This window comes from Echeneis naucrates, unplaced genomic scaffold (genome assembly GCF_900963305.1).
Source record: "Echeneis naucrates unplaced genomic scaffold, fEcheNa1.1, whole genome shotgun sequence".
Classification (NCBI taxonomy): Eukaryota; Metazoa; Chordata; class Actinopteri; order Carangiformes; family Echeneidae; genus Echeneis; species Echeneis naucrates.
This window is the reverse complement of record NW_021780168.1, coordinates 658975-678050: the sequence shown is the minus strand read 5'-3', so window position 1 is coordinate 678050 and position 19076 is coordinate 658975. Positions and strand designations below refer to the sequence as shown.

The following is a 19076-nucleotide window of genomic DNA, read 5'->3' as shown; positions in this document are numbered from 1 at the left end:
CAGTATCTGGTCTTTCAGTCTTGGATGTTTTCTTCAGATCTAACTCAGATTACTCCAATGAGACACACTGATGAATTCTTGCATAAGTGAGAACACGGATAGAACAGAGACAGGGAGCATCACCTGCCTGGTGAACACATGGCACCAGGATCCACTGTGGAAGAAGGCCAGCTGGCAGAGAAGGCCAGCTGGGAAACTTTGGTTCTAAACAGATAATTATTACACAACATGGGAATAAAACCACCAACCCTGCAATGGTGGTATGGTGGTGAGCATAGCTGCCTTCCAAGCAGTTGACCCGTGTTTGATGCCTGGCCATTGCAGATAACTTCTTGTGTTTCACTTTTATTATATTATCACCATATTTAATATTTTGTGTAATTCTGCATTTCTCATGGCTCATGTCGTTGTTGTGACTGAGTGGTTAAGGCGATGGACTTGAAATCCGTTGGGGTTTTCCCGCGCAGGTTCAAATCCTGTCAACAACGGTTAGTTGTTTTCGAGGAGCAAGTTTCCCACTTAGAGAGCTACAGACCATGTTGGAGAATGTCTGTAATCTGCACGGCATTAAAATATGGCAGAGCTGAGTGATGTTGTTCGGACTCATCTAAGAGGATCAGAGCACTAACTGGTGCTCAGTTATCATTATCAAGGGTGATGATAGCGACACACTTTTAGTTCCACTTTCGGGGGAGAACTGCAACACTGCAACAGTGTTTCTGCAAACAAGGCAAGAGTGGAAGCCTGACAAAAATATTTGATCATGTAAACTGATATAGACGATATAATGCATCATTAAATAACTTTAATTCCCTCCCTAACATTGTCTCACAATGAAAAATACATGGAAATCACTTAGATTAGGGCAGGGGTCGGCAACCTGTGGCTCCGGAGCCACATGCGGCCCTTTCAGCCCGCTGCTGTGGCTCCAGAGGAAAAGCTTATTTTGGAAAAAAATAACAGTAAAAATAACAATTAATGGTCAATTAATCTTTATCAAACTTGATTTATAATTTCCTTTGTTGCAGTTCTCCCCTGGAAGTGGAACTAAAGGTGTGTCCTTATCATCGACCTTCATAATGATAACTGAACAAACTTGATTTATCAAGTTTGATTTGTTTATCACAATTGTTGGAATTTCAAACTGACAGACAGCTAGTTATTCTGTGAAGTTTTATAATAAGCCAAAAAAGACTTTCATATCAGCAGGTTAGCTCAGCTGGTTAGAGCGTGGTGCTAATAACGCCGAGGTCATGGGTTCAATCCCCACACTGGCCATGTGCAGCATCTCAGACCTTGGTTTTTCTTTCGTAATAGACTTCAATGCAGTCTGAAGTCTTTTTCCAACCAGTGGAACTGCCCCCTGGTGGTCATTAGAAGTGCAGCTTAACTTATCAGATACAACAATAACACAAAGTCACAATGATCAGAGCAAAGACTGCAGATTGATCATTTCCTTTGGAACAGTTTAGTGATTAGTTTCCAGCATTGTGCTGTTACTGTATGTGTGGAATTCATTTATTTGTGCTTTCTTTTATTCTTCCAGCTTCCTGCTCTGTGGTACGCTGGATGGATGGACACCAGCTGAGAGAAGGAAGGTTCAAAAAGCCTCGATGAACAAATGCTGCATGACTCCAGATTCTTCAGTTCCAGAGGGATGGACATTTGTTCTGAGGACCACGGTCAGAAAAGGCCACATGTACAGATGATCTTCTTTCATTTTCTGTCCTTGTTGAATGTGCAGCTGTGCTTAATATTGTTACCCTGTTCAGTGTTATTGGGAAGAGGCACATTTGTAGTTCATTTTCTGATGTTGGCTTCATGGTGAGTCTAAATGGCCTGTAGGTGTGAAAGTCAGTGGCTGTCTCAGTGTGTAGCTCCGTCACTTAAAGAAAGTTTGTGTGCTACAATCAGACAACACGCTGGAAAGGTGAGGAGCCCCTTTTCCAGAGAAGTGCAGCCCCTCTGAGCTGGTGGCAGACCAAGGCTTCAGTCTATCTTCCACATGTGATGGCACACACACTGTGTATTGTGGCAACATCCGTCCCCTCAGAGAGAATCTGCTCTTTAATGGGGCAGATAATAATAACAGAGAGAAGAAACAAGAAAGCCCTCAAAGCTGAGCCACTTGGTTTTTCTGAATGCCAATCTTCACTAAAGACGAGCTGAAACTCTTAGCAGGATTTTCATTTCCATCCTGTTGTGTGATTCTTTATATTGTCTATGTGGTTTCAATGTAAATAGTTCAACATTGATAAATGATTTACAGTCAATCAGAGATTAAATTTTTTCTGATTGATTTGGATCTTTGGGTTTCTGTACTTTATCATTTATTATTTATGGCATTAAGCTCCAAGTTCAGTTACGGAAATATATAAATAAGGCAATGTCAATAAAAATTTTATATATTTTATACTTCAATCATTCATTTTACCAATATTTTTTTTATAAATTAAATTCAGCAACAAATCTAAGGAGCCACTTGGGGGCAGAAAGAGTTTGGGCGGCTGTTATTGTTGAAACGTCAGTGATCCTCCTCAGATGACATCTTAGTGTCTGACAGGGCTCAGTTTTTATCTTCTGATCTGATCTCTGAATGTGCTCCTGCTGCTGGCTCTCTCTCAGCTGATCCCAGCTGATCCGCTCCGAGGCTGACAACCAAATGTACCTCATGTAAGTCAAGCGATGAAATGAGTTCATCCTCTCATCTGAACTTTATCAGGGGAGATGAAAATAAACGAGTCACGTTTGATTTTTGTACAATTTAACGCCGCTAATTTGTCTAATAAGAGCTGATTTGTGTTTCGCTTTATTCCTTCGTGTGACGAGTCGTGCGCATGCGCTCATCCATCCGATTCGAACGCTACAGTGTGACGTATGCGTTGGTGTGGTGTAGGAGCGCGATGAAAGACATGAAATGGCTTTGATGTCCAGTGACGTCACACAGTCTGGTTGTGTGTTGGCTGTGTGTGTCTCTTGTGAGTCCCTCTGCTGTCTGCTATGTGGATCTTCGGTTCATATATCCTGGTTGCTATGAAGCCCCGCCTCTGTGTTGGGAGGCTCCGCCTCCACCTGTGGGGAGGCTATAAAATCCAGACTCCCTCAGCTGATGCTCTCTCTCCTGGACGGCCTGGATCCTGTTTGGTTTGAGTATCTTATTTTGACACACACGGCTTTCAATATCCAACATTTTCATCTCACACTGATGACTGACTTCACACCTCACACATCTGTATTTTTTGTGTTTGTTTGTCATGATGTAGTGTACAATAATTTGTTTTTTGAGCTATCAGTGTGGCCCTCCCTTCTTTGTTGTGTCCTAAATGAGCGGTTAACAAATAACAAAAGGGGGCTCCAGGGCATTTTTCTTGTGTGTGTTGTGTTAGATGTTTTTTTGTGCAGTGTAGAAATGTTTGGGCTGGTAGTTTTGCTGTTTTATAATGCTGCTTTAATGAAGTGTGGAGGGGAGGAGAATTTAGAGTTCAGTAGTTTTCAGTCAGCAGTTGTTTGGTGCTGTGGAGTGAATTGTTTGTAGTTGCAGGTCGCTGCATGTGCTCAGACAGTGTTTGGCTGTAGGAGGGTTTTTTTTGGCTGGAGCATCTGTTTGTTCCCCCAAATAGGCCGTAGCAGCAGTTCCTCATAAGGAGGGACTGTTGGCTTTGTTGTGTTTCAGGGCTGTTTGTTGTTTTTGTATGCTGTCCGTGTGGTTAGCAGCAGTTGTCTCGGGGGCACCTTCTGTAGCGTTGGCTGGGGCAGTTAGCCTTCCACAATGCAAGCGGGTTTTAGGTGCGTAAGTACCCACCATCAGTACGCATACGAAGACTAGGGTTGAGTTAGGCAGTTTAGGGGGGAGGCTCCTTTCTCTCTAAATCCTCTCTGTGGCTGTTCACTGTCTGAGTTGTAGCACGGTCTCTGTTGCCTCAGTTGATATTGCAGACAGAATTTTGGTTGTACTTTTCTGTCAGCAGGATGTCTTATGACCATAGTAATCAGCTGAGTTGAGGGGTGTTGTTGAGGAATTGGCAGTCAGTGAGCATCTTCTGACCTGAGCAGTGTAAAGATTTTGATATGGCTCTGTCAGAGACTTGAGACTTGAGAAGCTGTCAGCGGAGCAGTATATGCAGTTTAAAGGGGAGAAGCTCACACTGCAAAGGGAAAGGCTGCAGTTTCAGATGGAGCTACAGGCAGAGAAGCTGGCTCTGGAAAGGGAAAAGTTAAAGTTGGGGGAGGTGGAGAGTTGACTCTTTGACAGCAATCATGCGTCTGTGTAATACCTTTCACTCTGAGCACTTTTTTTTTTGGCTTGATAAGAATAATTTTTAGGATCAGTCTGTGAAATTTTTCTCACTCTTTGTACAACTCACATTGACTGGCATACGACTCCGACCCTACTCTCTCTACGGGCTCCTTGTTTACTCAGACAGTAAGCTGACAGACACGTTCTGTTACAATCTACACAGAGGACGGGCTCGAACCTGACTCTACAACACGAGCCGTCCAGACACACGGAGCACCGCCCTGAACAGCGATGGCTGCAAACGCTGTCATACCCTGTGTAACAGTACCCACAGACGTGACGGGCTCCTAGAAAAAATTTTACATTTTTTTTTTATGCTATAATAGTGATTCTGGTGTAAAAACATAAACACAGTTTTGTCTTTTCTAGGGTTAGGGGTGAGGAATTTGGAGAGGGCTCATGTGCCTTTGTTTCTATAAAACACCACAATTTTACAATCCAAGGCCTTCTCAAACTTTGAAACATCAAACGTCACCTCTGTCTGATCATCAAAACCTACAGCCGTCTGAAACTCTCTGGCCTTTCTCTCAGCCTCTCTATCGCAGAGATGGGGATGCAGCAGGTGTGCCAAATTAATACCAAAGCACATTTTGTTGTGGAGATTTTCCACCACGTACAAAAATCTTCTTCTCTTCTTAAAAACCTCCTCGTCCAAAGTTTTATCTACGCTTCTTTTCCCTCCGTCACAAGGATTGCGAATCAACTGCACCACTAATTCAAGAAGGAGATTGGAGAAGGAGATCAAGGAGATTCTGAAAGGCGGAGAGACCCCCGTCAGTGTTCTCAGCTCTGACTATAGAGGACACACTCTTACTCAGTCTGTCCCCTCTCAGCTCCATCTCTATAACATCACCAGGCTGTGCTTGTGAGAAGACTCTTTCAGACAGGTCATGAGCAGCTACGATCACAGAGCCGTAAAATTCTCCATAATCGGGTACGCCCGCCAGAGTCAGGAAATTTGAAATTTGCCTGATTTCTATATTATTGAATCTATTTCTAATCACAACCCCCTCTCCCCCCCTCCCTCTCCTCAGCCCCTGAAACTACACCTGCGTTTCCCCCCTCCTGAATCTCTAACAGGTGTCCGGCCCTGTCTATGGCATTCAAACAGTGTGTGAAACAACTGGTGGAGAAGGTGAATCAAGCCCAGAGAAATGAGGAGAGACGGGGGGCTCAGTCACAGAATCATTTTCAAAGGTCAATTAGTTTATTATTGAACGAAGATCATTTACAGCATTGGTCAGAGTTTCAGGATGATACAACTCCTCTATAGCGAGGTTTATCGCCAGAAAAGGGTCCTCTGAAAAACTCCTACAATGGGCATTCCCTTTTTGCTCCATGTAACCTTTTTGAACTCAAATACAACCTGTCAAGGAATCTATCGAGGTGTCTGCACAGTATCCTACAGTTTGGTGACCGTGTGTAGGACGACGATCTAATTCTTCTTCTGTACGAAGAGGACCTTGGTCTCCTGTAGGATGAGGACCTGTTTCTTCTGTATTGCGAATTACTCCTCTTCTCCTTCCGATAGTCTGAAAAAATAAATAAAATTAGTTCCCACGGAGCTATACACGGTTGAAACAGCTTCACTGTTCATGCAGGTACATGTTTAAAGTACAGGCTGATGTGAAAAAATAAACTTACAATCTCTTCTGCTGGCGGCAGAGGAAGAAGATGAAGAAGAGCTGCTCGAAGACTCCTTGGATCTTTTCCTAGATTCTCCTCGAGCTTCCTCCCTTCTTGAGACCTCCGGGTCCTGGAATAGCTGTTTATCCCCGTACGGTCGCGGTTCTTCACCTGTAGCTTTCCGGGAGCCTCCGGCCTCTGGAACTGTCTCTGGTACGGGCCCGGTCACGGCTGTAGCGGTTGCTGGTGCGGGAGAACTTTCTCTGAAAACTCTCTCGATTTCGTCCAGATCTTGCGTACAAACTACCGGAAAAAATACTGTAAAAAATAAAAATAATATGAATATAATCTCAAAGACGCAACACTTACCATCAGGAAAATCATCAAAAGTCAGACACTCCAACTCACCCTCTAAAAGACCGCCTGTAAAAACAAGTCTTTTAAGAAAATATACACATAAAAAAAAACTTTTCAGAAACAATCAATTAACTGCGTTATCTTAAAATGACTTACCGTTGTTCATTTCTTTCTTCCGTCGCTCTGAGCGTTCAGCTGATCACAACTTGTCAATCGATCGTTTTGTCAATACACAGGCTAAACTGTGGCCCTCTGTGTGCTTCTTGGTTTTAAACCCCTCCCTGTCACGTCGGTGTAACTCATCTGTGAGTGAAGGTCAATTGAGTGTTGTTTTTTTTTTTTTTTTTTTTTTTTTTAAATAGTGTTGAGTGTTAAGTGTTGATAAACAAAACTTTTTACCATATGTAATAAACACATCAGAGTCAGGGTCTTGTCCTTTCTTGGAATGAGAAGATGGACTCGTTCTTTGTATGGTTTGCATAAAGAGAGAAACATAACTTTCAGAATAGTCTGAAACTATTACTGAAACTATAGACTCTTATTTACATACTGTTCTGCTCTTATTTGAACGGGGAACTGGGAACCTACACAGACGTCTTCCACAAAAAATTTGGGATGAGTCCCCTCAGAACAGTATGGGAGGGTTCTCACCTGAGGTCTCCGGTTTGATGTGAGTCAAAATTTCACACCACAGAATCCACCTGTTGTAATGTCAATAGATGTCAAGAGTCACAGCTGTTAGGCACATACAGGAGGGGATCATCAGCATAGCAGTGAAAAGTAGTTCCAGTTTTGTTGTTGCTTCTGTTGGCAGAACTCAAAGGTATTTGGCAGGACCATGATTGTCTTTGGAGCTTCATTATGAGTGAGCACTCTATGGTGGAGGTCATGAGAAAAAATGGGAGGAGTCTTTGATCTCTGTGATGTCATTAGAACCTTTGTGACATCACAGAATCAGCATCTCCTTTGATGGTTACTGATGGAACAGGAAAAGGTCAGATCCTGATATAATCTTGTGAATCCACAAGTATGCCTTTCTTTGTTTGTGTACCAACAGCCTGAGCTCTGGTTCTGACTTTGTTTTGATGAACCTCATTATTTACACACAGCACATTCAGGACATTAATGTGACAGTTTATTTTATGCTAAAGAAAATCCTTTGTTATTTGTCATAGTGGACTTGGCTCATCATATTTTGTTGACTAACTGGTATTGGAGTTGTAAAATCCTTATTTTGGCCTTATATTGTTGCCATATCTCCAAAGAGCTAAAGTCTTGTGTAGAAAAATTAATCTTAATGATCTGACAACAACTTTGAAAGCAGATGCAGTACATTCAGATAACCTTTGAATTAAACTTCAACAGGTTTGATGGATATTTCGGGATAATTCGAGATGGCCCTGCAGCTTGAGCTGCAAAAAATTTTCCTAAAAACCATCCAGCGATGGGAAGGTTCAATAACACAGAGAACAGTCAGTCAGAGAACAGTCAGACAACAATTTTTTATTTTTCATCGGTTCCTCAAAGGACCCGTCATGCCAAGCCATCTCTTATCACTAACATCATTGGCTGGAATTCATATCAATCAGATATTTGGACCGTGTGCTTTGACCATCAGGGGACAGTTTGTTCAGTAAACTGCTCTGACAATATTTTCAAAAACAGCTGACAGTTTGAGATTCAAACCAACGACATTCTTATTGTGGGGCAACATTTAGGATAATTCCAGCTGGAACAGCAGGCTGTAACAGGGACTAACCAACATGTCTCTGTGGCGCAATTGGTCAGTGTGTTCGGCTATTAACCGAAAGGATGGTGGTTCAAGTCCACCCAGGGGTGATCTTTGTTTAATTCACTGGTATTATAGTTCAAACGTGGAAGACCAGAGGATTTCTAAGTTGATGCTACTTAAATACTTAAAGATTGTACTCACTCGGCCACACTACCACAGCTTCACTGAAAAAATGCCACACATATGACATTATGGGAAATCTCAAAACTGTGTACAAATGTTTGGAGGAGAAAATGGAAGAAAAATGTGTCTCCCAACTGAGGCTCTGAGCTACTGCAGCAGGTGAAAAGAACAACTGCTCTGTTTTGGGTGGTGGTTGGACATTATTAGTTTTTCTTAATCACTATCAAAATAACATCAAGCTAATGTTCCCATATGGTCTAGCGGTCAGGAGTCCTGGTTTTCACCTAGGCAGCCTGGGTTTGACTCCTGTTATGGGAATTTACTTTACAACAATGGACCTACCACGAGCATACCTCAGTGAACAGCCAAACACTGACCCGTCGTCCCACAGAGACTTAATGACCAGCAGCTGTAGTTACACTATTTAAAGCTCAGCGAGTTTCATGTTGGTTCAAACTGATAAGTTTAGATATTTTACTCGAGCAGTCATGGTTGGTCGATGTATGCTGGATTAGAGCATAAAACACAGCACGTCTCTCAGTGGACTCCAAAAGACCACTGAGCCATCTTGACATGTGTGTCCAGCTGCCATTCTCTGATGAGGAAACAGAGAAGTTAATTCCAGCTTTGATAGGACAGTGTCAGCTACACAGTGCACTGCAGTTAGCTGAGCTGCAGACCAGTCAGGGTGGAAGAAGGCAAGCTGGCAGAGGCAGTGCTCTGCTGGGTAACTTTGGGTCTAAAGAAACTGCTTATCGCCCAACGTGGGGCTCATATTTCAAGTGTGAACAAGACAAAACCATGATTGTCTTTTGAGCTTGAGGCTGTTGGACATCACAGAGATCAAAGACTCCTCCCACTTTTTTGTCATGACCTCCACCATAGAGTGCTGCCTGCTGCAATAATGCTGCCTTTAATAGAAATTTAGGAACATTTAATTAGAGGATACATTTTGATGATGATTGGAAATGGCTGTAGAGTCCTACATTAAAACATCTGAAAAAACAAGCAGTCAGCGTATCCACCCTCACAATATTTCATTGTGTGGTTATAGATAGAATATTGGAAATGTAGGTAAAAAACAAGAGCTTGAACCTCAGGTACCTCCTCAGATGCCAAAACCCAGGATTGAACCAGGGACCTTCAGATCTTCAGTCTAACACTCTCCCAACTGAGCTATTTCAGCTGGATGGCTCCACTTCTGCTGGATGTTCTGTGACAGTTCTGCTTGTTTTTGCCAATTAACACTGCTCTTTAACCCTCCTGTTGTTTTCACCCCCCGCCCATTATTTAGTGTTCCTGGTCTGTTTTAACTTCCCCTCATTGAAAACAAAAAACATTAATTACCACCAAGTTTTTATTTTACACTGTTTAGCTGTTAAAGCATCTCAGAGTAACTGCACTGAAAATGTATTCCAAAATGTGTGAGGCCCCGGGTACAACCCCCGCCATCTTCAGTGTTGATAATGAAGCGCAGGAAGTACTTATCTTGTGCAACACCCTGATCTCTCAATTATCCACTCAGCTTGGAGTGAGTTATCCTGTGTAGTCATCCGACCAAATTACTGACTGAACACAAATGTACACGTGATGACAAAACAACAGCCATTGAAGGCCACTTAAAAGTAAACTGCTAATGCTTTGGCATCTTTAACTCATGTCAAAACTTCATAATGAAGTTATGTCAAGTACATAATTTGATTAAAATAACAAGTGTCCTGAAAACCACTGTCTTCAGATTTAGCTCCAGGTGGTTCTGACCACACCAGATGACCAGTCTGTCCACCTCTTGCCTGGAGGCAAACTCATCACTGTGCTGGATGAGGCAGATTAAGGACATGGTCTCCTTCGAGCTGGGTTTGCATCAGCGACTTAAGGATTTCAACAATGAGCCACTACAGTCCTCCGCTCTACCAAGCGAGCTATCGAAGGGACAACCGCGCTGACTTGGTGCTGTGACTTATGTATAATCCAACCTAAAATGCATGTTGCATGAAGAATGTTCGCGTACATAATAAAGAATGTTGGTATACACAAAAAAGAAAGAATGCTTCTACCGATCTCCATTTTCATTTCCAACCACTCAGAGAGACAAGAAGAGCTCCGATCTGAACACACACAGACACACTCTGACTAACCAAACCATTCCAGGAACAATCAGGATGATTCTGGCTCAGGGTGTGACAGGTCCGGGGTTCAAATCCCAGATGAGCCCTTTGTCAGCTGTTGTAAGAAGTGAAAAAGCCTCCTAAATGTGGAGGGAGGCCGACTCTGTCAGAGAGCAGTGTGCATTCTAGCTTCCTTTAGCTGTCAGCCTCTGATCATCAACTCTTCAGCTTCTATGACTTCAACAATTCCTTCTGAATGCAGTCTGAGGCAGTGATTGTGAAACTTTCATTCAGACAGAGATCCCACACACAAACAAAGTCATCATGAACAGCCTACATGGAGCCTAAATGAAAAGAAGCAGGAACTAAAGTGTGAAAATAATGATGAACAAAGTGTCACACAGAGAGGCTGCAGGCTGGTGTGGACTATAACGTCAGAAAATGGATCAGTCTGTGACACGGAGCACTAAAGTTGGAAGGCTGAGTTCAGCTTCAGCTTCTTTCATGTTTTCCCTGTGAAAGAAAGAAGGTGAACATGAGCTTGATATGAGAACACAGCAGTGTGCATCATGGTGCTCATGTTCATATAGAAAGAAGGAGGAAAAGCAGCAGCTCTGGTTTGCTGTTTCACTCCCTTTCCCTCCCCGCTATGAGCTGTCACTCACCCACAGCACATACTGTAGACTGGTTCACAGTCAGACTCATGATTCATGACTCATTGGTTCAGAGTGGAACTCATGAGTCCCAGTTCAGCAGTAGCACATTCACACACTGAGCTGAGAGTCTGCTGCACAACTCCGCTAGAACATTATTGGACTGTATTATATCACTATATCAATCAATCATTCAATTAACATATCAATCCTTACTTTAAACTTTAGTTTATTTATACAGCCCCTTTCAAACAAAAAAACAACATTCCACAAAGTGCTTTAAACTTTAAACTTTAAAATATGAATAATCAGGACAAGATTCCCTACACAGGCCACATCATCATTCACACACACACATTCAGATTTAAAAAGGATGTTATGTTTGTCTCCTAAAAATAATTTAGTACATTGATTAAAAATTGTCCTTTCAGAAGATGAACTATGTTACTGCAGTGTCCTCTCTTGAGTTCTGCCCTTTCAGCATACTTTTATTTATTGACATAAATTTTTTGCCACATGTGGATAAAAAAAAAAGAAATATTTTAGATAAGAAGACAACTTAAAAAATATATATGCTTCATTTAGATGAAGGGCAGAAAACACAGATTTAAAAAGTGCTGACTGAAAGTCACATGTTTCACAACAAAATTACATATTTTATAGATAATAGTAATGCTTGTAGAAATGTTCCCAAAGCAGCCCAAAGGGTCCAGAAGAAGCTGAACATAAACCCCAGGTGGAGTTTGGAGGAGCTGGCTGAGAGGAGAGGAGGACTTGAGGAGTCTCTGGGATCATGGTGGACTGGACTCCGTTCTCAGACCAGTTCTGATTCCTCTGTCAGTCTCTGCTGGATGAAGCTCTCCTCTCCACCTCCCAGGAACATGGTCCAGAGTCTGGACAAGCTGCTGCTGCAACATCTGGATGATCAGGAAGCAGCTGATCCTCCGTCAGCACACATCTTCTTCTTCACCGCCTCCACCTGTGTAGAGAAGAAGAGAGCAGATCCATCAGTGTTTCCTGACTCTGTCCATCAGCTGTCAGTCAGTGATGCAGATCCAGCAAGACCTGCAGGGACTTCAGTCCTGTTCAGTCCAGATGTGCAGCAGCTGCTTCCTCTCAGCTCATGTTAACGTGTTGGAGTGGACACACTGAGCTGGAAACTCACAGACCTCAAGTCTGCTGACTCAGCACATTTCTCTGAGTCCACAGTGGGGATAAAGAGCTGAGTCATGAAGGTTTGGCTGACTTTTTTCTCTCTGTCTTTCTGTCTAATCCTGAAATCTGTCTCTGTTCTCCTCTCACAGCTTCACTGAGGGTTAGAGTTAAACAATATTACTGAAAGAAACATGAACTGAGTCCAACTGTAGCAGAAATAAACCATGAGTCTGACCTCAGAGTCTCCAGTCTGAAGTTTGGACTCTTCACAAGATCAGACAGATCCTTCAGGTCGTTCTGACTCAGGTCCAGTTCTCTGAGATGGGAGGGGTTGGACTTCAGAGCTGAGACCAGGGAAGAACAGCTGATCTCTGACAAACTGGAGTTCTCCAACCTGAGTAATTTTGAATCGAATCATAGCCCCAAAAATCCAAATCGAATCGAATTGTTTGAGAGTGAATGATTCCGACCCCACTGAATATATATTTGTCCATGTTGGTGAGGAAAAATATTTCCTGTCATTGAAATACTGAAGGATTTTTATTATTTTTTTAAGTTTTAAATCTGTAGTTCAACATTTCTCTGCCACACTGACTGGACTAAACCAGAGAAGAAGAAAACAGACGTCAGCATGAAGATCCTCAGTGTGGATCAGTATAATATCCGCCTGATGTCTGCAGGTCAGAGTCACCACAACTGTAACATCATATTAATCTGAGAGCAGAAATAAAACATGAGTCTGACCTCAGAGTCTCCAGTCTGCAGTGAGGACTCTTCAGAAAACCACACAGATCCTTCAGTCCTGAATCCTTCAGGTCGTTCCAACTCAGGTCCAGTTCTCTGAGATGGGAGGGGTTGGACTTCAGAGCTGAGACCAGAGAAGAACAGCTGATCTCTGACAACCTGCAGCCCCACAACCTGAGTAAAGAATAAAAGATGTGACTTTAGGAGACAAATGAAAATGAAATGAGAAAATGAAACAACACTGTAAAGAACCTGAACTGACTCAAACTTTCAACATTGTGATTTTAACACATCAGAAATAACCAAACAGCAGAGTCAGCCAAACTTTATTTCTCTCATTCTGCCACATATGAACTCCTGTATAACACAAAGATGGTCTTCTGGTCAGGGTTGGAATTTTGGGCGGGGGCTAACCCTAACCCTAACCCTAACCCTAAGCTGTCGATCAATCACATGGAGAGACTCAACCTCAACCTGTCAGTAACATTTATCTGACTATCCCCTTGTTGTAAATCATTTAATGTCACTGAATGAGTGGAAGCATCCTGCTTAACAAAGTTAAATGTTTGAATGAACATAAACTATGTGGCCGTATGTTACATGCCACCTTTGCGAAAGGTGTTGTTTGTTGCCATAGTGATGACGGTCGTCAACGGTTTAAGTGTGGAGAAATGTAAAGGGCCACATGAATGGCTGATGAATCTGTCAATCAAAAACGTACATTTGATTGACAGCTTTACCAGCCAATGGTGACGTTTGTTGGACGCTGAAGTGTGCGACTTAAGTTCGACTGGAGCCCCCATCTGTTAGCTCTGGCAGGTAAGTCCACTCTAAAACCAGTCCAAACAGTCAACTACACAACCTCCAAAAGTTCTACACACAAAACATAACTCATCATTAATGATATATTTGAAGAAACATGAATAGCTGAATGTGGAAATCATACTTAAATACGCAGAATCTATTCTGATCTATGTCATCTTTAATGGATTATAAGGATGGGTTCAAAATTAAATATATAAATAAATTGTTGATTTTCCCGATTCTGACCGAACTTCATTTGAATGATCTGATATCAGTCCACAGAATCCTGAGACTGATATTTATAGCTGGGAGATCAGCGAGGCAGACGGAGAAAACATGTTTCCTGCAGCAGAGAGAGGAGGGCAACGGGGCAACTGCTCCCCCAGCAGACCAGCCCTTAGAGCCAATCCTTATCTTAGTGTGGAACCAAACCACTGCAGCTGACTGGACTAAAGCTTTGCTACACAATCACAGCAAAATGGATGTTTTCCTGAGGTGGTGATGTTTACATTAGGTATGTTTGGAGCCACCTTATTTCCACTGCTGCAGTGTGTTGGTCATGTACATTCATGTAACTGCTTTGGGGTCAGTGGTTAATGTAAACATTATTATTCTAATAATGGACCAGGTGGGAGGGTTCCTTGGAAAATGACAGCATTAGTTCTGACAATCTGTTTGATATTCAAACTAAATTGGCATTATGACTGAAATATCCCAAACTCAACCAATAGAGCCATGTTACATGTGGATGAAATTAATATTCTATATTTGTGATTTATCTGATATTTTCATTCATAAATGATGTTGTGATATTGCAGATATTATAAACAAACTGTTCCTAAAGCAGAGAGATAAACGGTCTCTGGATGTTTGGAGGAAGCCAAAATGAAGAACCTACTGTCTTAATAAGAACACTTACAGTGTGGAACCTTACATTAAGAATAAGTGAACTAAAAGACAAAGATCATTATGGACAGTTGTGTTCAGGAACACTTCCATTAGTCCCAGAAACAGGGAGCTTTAATGCCACACCTGAGGAAGACCGGATTTGTTCACTATGCAAACTGGATGAAGTAGAAAGTCAGATCCATGTTTTGTTTTTGTCATAGTCCACTCCTGGTTCTAGGCTCTCTAGGTCTCTAGACTCTGCCTCTGCCTGCCGTCTGTTTGGGCTATTGCACGTAGTCAATAAAGTTGTCAGCTGTTCCAGTCTAGACTTGTGCCATTCTTGGGTGAGAGAGCGAACCCATTATAGTTTTCTTGTTCTGTGTATGAGCACCTCAGAGGTGTTTTTGTTGGCAAAAAGAACACATAGAGGGAGTGCACCGTTCCTGGAGATACTGCAATACCAGGTCGATGCGTGGAGTCACTCAAGAGAGGGACACAAACAGAAGACATGAAGAAACGAAGGAGGGATCAGAGAACAACCACAGACATGTTATTTTCACAAAGTTACGTTGTAGAGCAAAGAAAACGTCTCTTCTTGGTCACCTGTAAAACTTCATATCTATGTCAGTTTACCAGCTGAATATTATTGTGAAAACATCAGTTTGTCCTCTCATGTGATTGGCCTCATGGTGTGTCCATCAAAATAACCCCCCTGTCTGCACGGATTCTCTGAAGATTCGGCTCTCCTCGACTGGACTCGGCTTTTTTCGACCGAAAGAGAGAATAATAAAATGAAAGTGTAACTTTGTCATCCACAGAATAAAACCACACATGACTGAACACACACATATTTAAAATAGCATTCAAAGTCATTTTAACCAGCGTCACTGCCATAATTTTATCTTAACATAAAGTCCGTTATGTCCGCTTAATGCTAACATACAATGGAAAACGCCATAGACCGGCTAACGGGATTAGCATCAGTACCGCGATCATTTCAAAGCGTTAGTGAATTTATTCCAACTCAAACATGGCAGTAATACTTCGGGGAGAACCAATAACAAAGTAACACGGGACAAATGTAACACTCAGAATCGGATAAATGTAGACGCATCAAATGACGTCACCACTTTCAGTAATCAATCCTCCTCAGAACGGAGAAAAATCTGGTGACTACGTCACACTTCCACTAAGTTATTGTCAGAAAATTGCATTAGGAAGCAATGCCTGCTATAAAAGGCATTCATGTGGGAGACCTAGAATCCATGATGTGTTACACGAAGAGCTCAGTCATCATCAGACATCACATTCACCTGATTTTGTACACAGGCTGGATCCAGAGCAGAGCTGGGCATTATGCAACGCGCATGATTGCTACTTCGTAAAATTGCAATTAAATTTTAAATTGCAGTGCGCCATTTAGAAGATGTCCGGTCTGAAGATGGATGAGTTGTGACTGCAGAAGAAAGTTTCAGAGCGTCTTCCAATGGCTGATTATTGATCTGTGATCAGGTTATGAGCTATAAACACTGATCATCTTCAGGTTGGTACAACAATCAAAAATGTTGCTTTCTGGGTCTTAACATTAATAATAAGAACAAGTGTTGACAAAAAATGATGTTTGTGACATTCACATTAGAATTCCAAACAATATGTAAACTCCATGTCTGAATAGAGGTGGATGTGTGAACTTGTGTTAAAATCAGAGAGAATTTACACTCATTCAACTCAAATCCAGGAACATCCCAAACATGACTATTAGTCCTGTCTGAGAGTTTCCTCCACTGACAGCAAACATACTGTATATCCATACTGATCACTGTGATCAGGTTTGAATCATCTCTGTGAGATGACCAGGAACACTAAAGTAAGGGGCAGGGGGCCAAGAAGGATCTTTTCCACTTCTTTAACTCAAAGTGATGGTGGCTGGATACAACAGTGGTCAGGGCTGTATAATGTATGTTTATATTGAAACACTGGCAGGTAACAATAACTTTTTATCTCTCATTTCAGCTTTAAGAAACAATGTCTGGTACCAAAGGCATTCATGTGGGAGACATGGAGTTAAGGTCACTTAGTGTAACACATCACTGATTCCATAATTAAAAAACAAAGCTCAGTTCTTTTAAAGGACCCACAACAGCTGCTGAAACCTGTGAGGCAAACAGGGACCTTTAAATCTTCAACCTAACGCTCTCCCAAATGAGCTATTTCAGCACAGCACACAGTAGAAATGACTTCTCATTATTGCTTCCATGACCTGGAAGTGGAACTAAAGGTGTGTCCCTATCACCGGCCTTGATAATGATAACTGAGCACCAGTGAGTGCTCTCCTCCTCTTAGATGAGTCCTAACAACAGCACTCAGCTGTGTCATATTTTAAGGCTGTGCAGATTACAGAGATTCTCCAACATGCTCTGTAGCTCCCCACCTGGAAACTTGGTCCATGAAAGCAAACAACTATCAGAGTCAGGCCGACCACAGAGCCTGTTCTCCTGATCAGCCTGTTCAGTCTCTGTGTGTCTCCTTTTTGTTGCTGCCTGCTTTAGTTTAGTTTATTTGTACATTAAAAGGACACTGATAAAGACTTCATGATAAAACACCGTGCAGGGGAAGTTAGAAGTCAGAAAATGGAAATATTAAAAGCATCAGAGTTTTCATTTTCACATTATTAGATTATTTATTATTTATCAGTGAATTCAATCTCTTCACGTTCTTAATGAATTTCACCACCGGGTGTCGCCATCCCTTTTGGTGACGTCACTGCCGTAAAAGCTAAAAGTCCGAATTTAAAATAAACACTAATGCCAGATTAGAATAGAATTCATGTGTATTTTATATTTTACTAACTGTAGCAGTGAAGAAATACATGTATTATTTAATTCAACTGCATATGTCCATAACTTCTAAGGACGTCTGGGTGAAAACCAGGAATCCTGACCGCTAGACCATATGAGAGATGCAACCATGCTAGCATGCTGTATTTAACACATTTTAGTGTAGGTGGATGATAACATCTTCATATTATGGCATTTTGCCAATGACCTGTATTTTAAATGAAATAAAGCCATTTTCTCTGACTGGGAATTGAACCCGGGCCGAAGTGGTCCAAGCATTCTAATGTTCATGCAACCATTTTTGTGGACGATCCAATGAACGCTGTAGATCTCAGGCTGATGGTGCCAAAAGGACCACATCATCTGAAAAATCCTTCGATCTTCCACGATAAAAAGGGCGTCTTTGACCGCCTTTTGGACACACAACCAGTCAGCGTGACGCATCCACCCTCACAATATTTCATGGTGTGGTTGAAAGAGGAGCGAGAATATTAGAAATGTAGGTCAAAACCCAGGATTGAACCAGGGACCATTTTATTCCAAAATGTATGAGGCCCCGGGTTCAATCCCTGTCATCTTCAGCATTGATAATGAAGCACAGGAAGTACTTATCTTGTGCAACAATCTGATCTCTCAAATATCCACTCAGCTTGGAGCGATTCATCCTGTGTAGTCATCCTACCAAATTACTGACTGAACACAAATGTACATGTGATGACAAAACAACAGTCATTAAAGGCCACTTAAAAGCAAACTCCTAATGCTTTGGCCTCTTTTTTTAACTCACATCAAAAAATCATAATGAAGTTACATCAAGTACATAATTTCATTAAAATAATAAGTGTCCTGAAACCACAGTCTTCAGATTTAGCTCCAGGTGGTTCTGACCACACCAGACGACCAGTCTGTCCACCTCCTGTCTGTAGGCAGACTCATCACTGTGCTGGATGAGGCCGATGAAAAAAAATGGTCTCCTTTGAGCCGGATTTGAACCAGCGACCTATGGATTTCAACAATGAGCCACCACAGTCCGCTGTTCTCCTGCACTGTTATGTTCTAATATGTCTCTGACTGCACCTTAAACTTCACGGTCTGATAAATGTGCTATGCAACATGACAACGGGCTCATCGGGGATTTGAACCCGGGACCTCTCGCACCCTAAGCGAGAATCATACCCCTAGACCAACGAGCCTTTTACAGCAGGATATTTATGGCATTTAAAATGTTCTGAGAACTTTTCAGGCATCAAAAATCTCACACAGAGCATTGATCATACACTACAACATTTTGCATCCACACGCTCCCTGGTGGTCTAGTGGCTAGGATTCAGCACTCTCACCGCCCGGGTTCGATTCCCGGTCAGGGAAAACATTTTTACTGAAAAATACAGGTGATTGACCCCAGAACATAAATATGTCATCATGCACCTGGGGGGTATTTCAGGTCGGAGCTTCAAGTAACTTTGAGTGTATCCCTGAACTCTGAGCTGACTTACTCTGAGATGGGAAACTCTGAGTATCTGGTTCCAGAACAGCTGATCTTAGTTGGTTCAATCAACTCTGAGTAACTCTGTTCACCTTGTGTTGCGCGTGCACAACCTCTATAAAAAGCCATCATCAATGGAGTCCCGTCACCATGACAACCGAGAAAAAAAAGATCCAGTTAGTTCAACCCAGTGGAGTTGGAGGTCT

The 19076-nt window shown here is 42.1% G+C and overlaps 5 non-coding genes across 5 annotated transcripts; 3 read left to right on the top strand and 2 right to left on the bottom strand.

Moving 5' to 3' along the window:
• The first annotated feature begins 406 nt into the window (after positions 1 to 406).
• trnas-uga (transfer RNA serine (anticodon UGA)) lies at positions 407 to 488 on the top strand. The gene has a single exon. It is a non-coding gene; the product is annotated as a tRNA-Ser (tRNA).
• Positions 489 to 1204: 716 nt separating this feature from the next.
• On the top strand, positions 1205 to 1278 carry trnai-aau (transfer RNA isoleucine (anticodon AAU)). The gene has a single exon. It is a non-coding gene; the product is annotated as a tRNA-Ile (tRNA).
• Positions 1279 to 8045: 6767 nt separating this feature from the next.
• On the top strand, positions 8046 to 8119 carry trnan-auu (transfer RNA asparagine (anticodon AUU)). Its single transcript has one exon. It is a non-coding gene; the product is annotated as a tRNA-Asn (tRNA).
• Positions 8120 to 9308: 1189 nt separating this feature from the next.
• trnaf-gaa (transfer RNA phenylalanine (anticodon GAA)) lies at positions 9309 to 9381 on the bottom strand. Its single transcript has one exon. It is a non-coding gene; the product is annotated as a tRNA-Phe (tRNA).
• Positions 9382 to 18505: 9124 nt separating this feature from the next.
• On the bottom strand, positions 18506 to 18577 carry trnap-agg (transfer RNA proline (anticodon AGG)). The gene has a single exon. It is a non-coding gene; the product is annotated as a tRNA-Pro (tRNA).
• Positions 18578 to 19076: the final 499 nt, after the last annotated feature.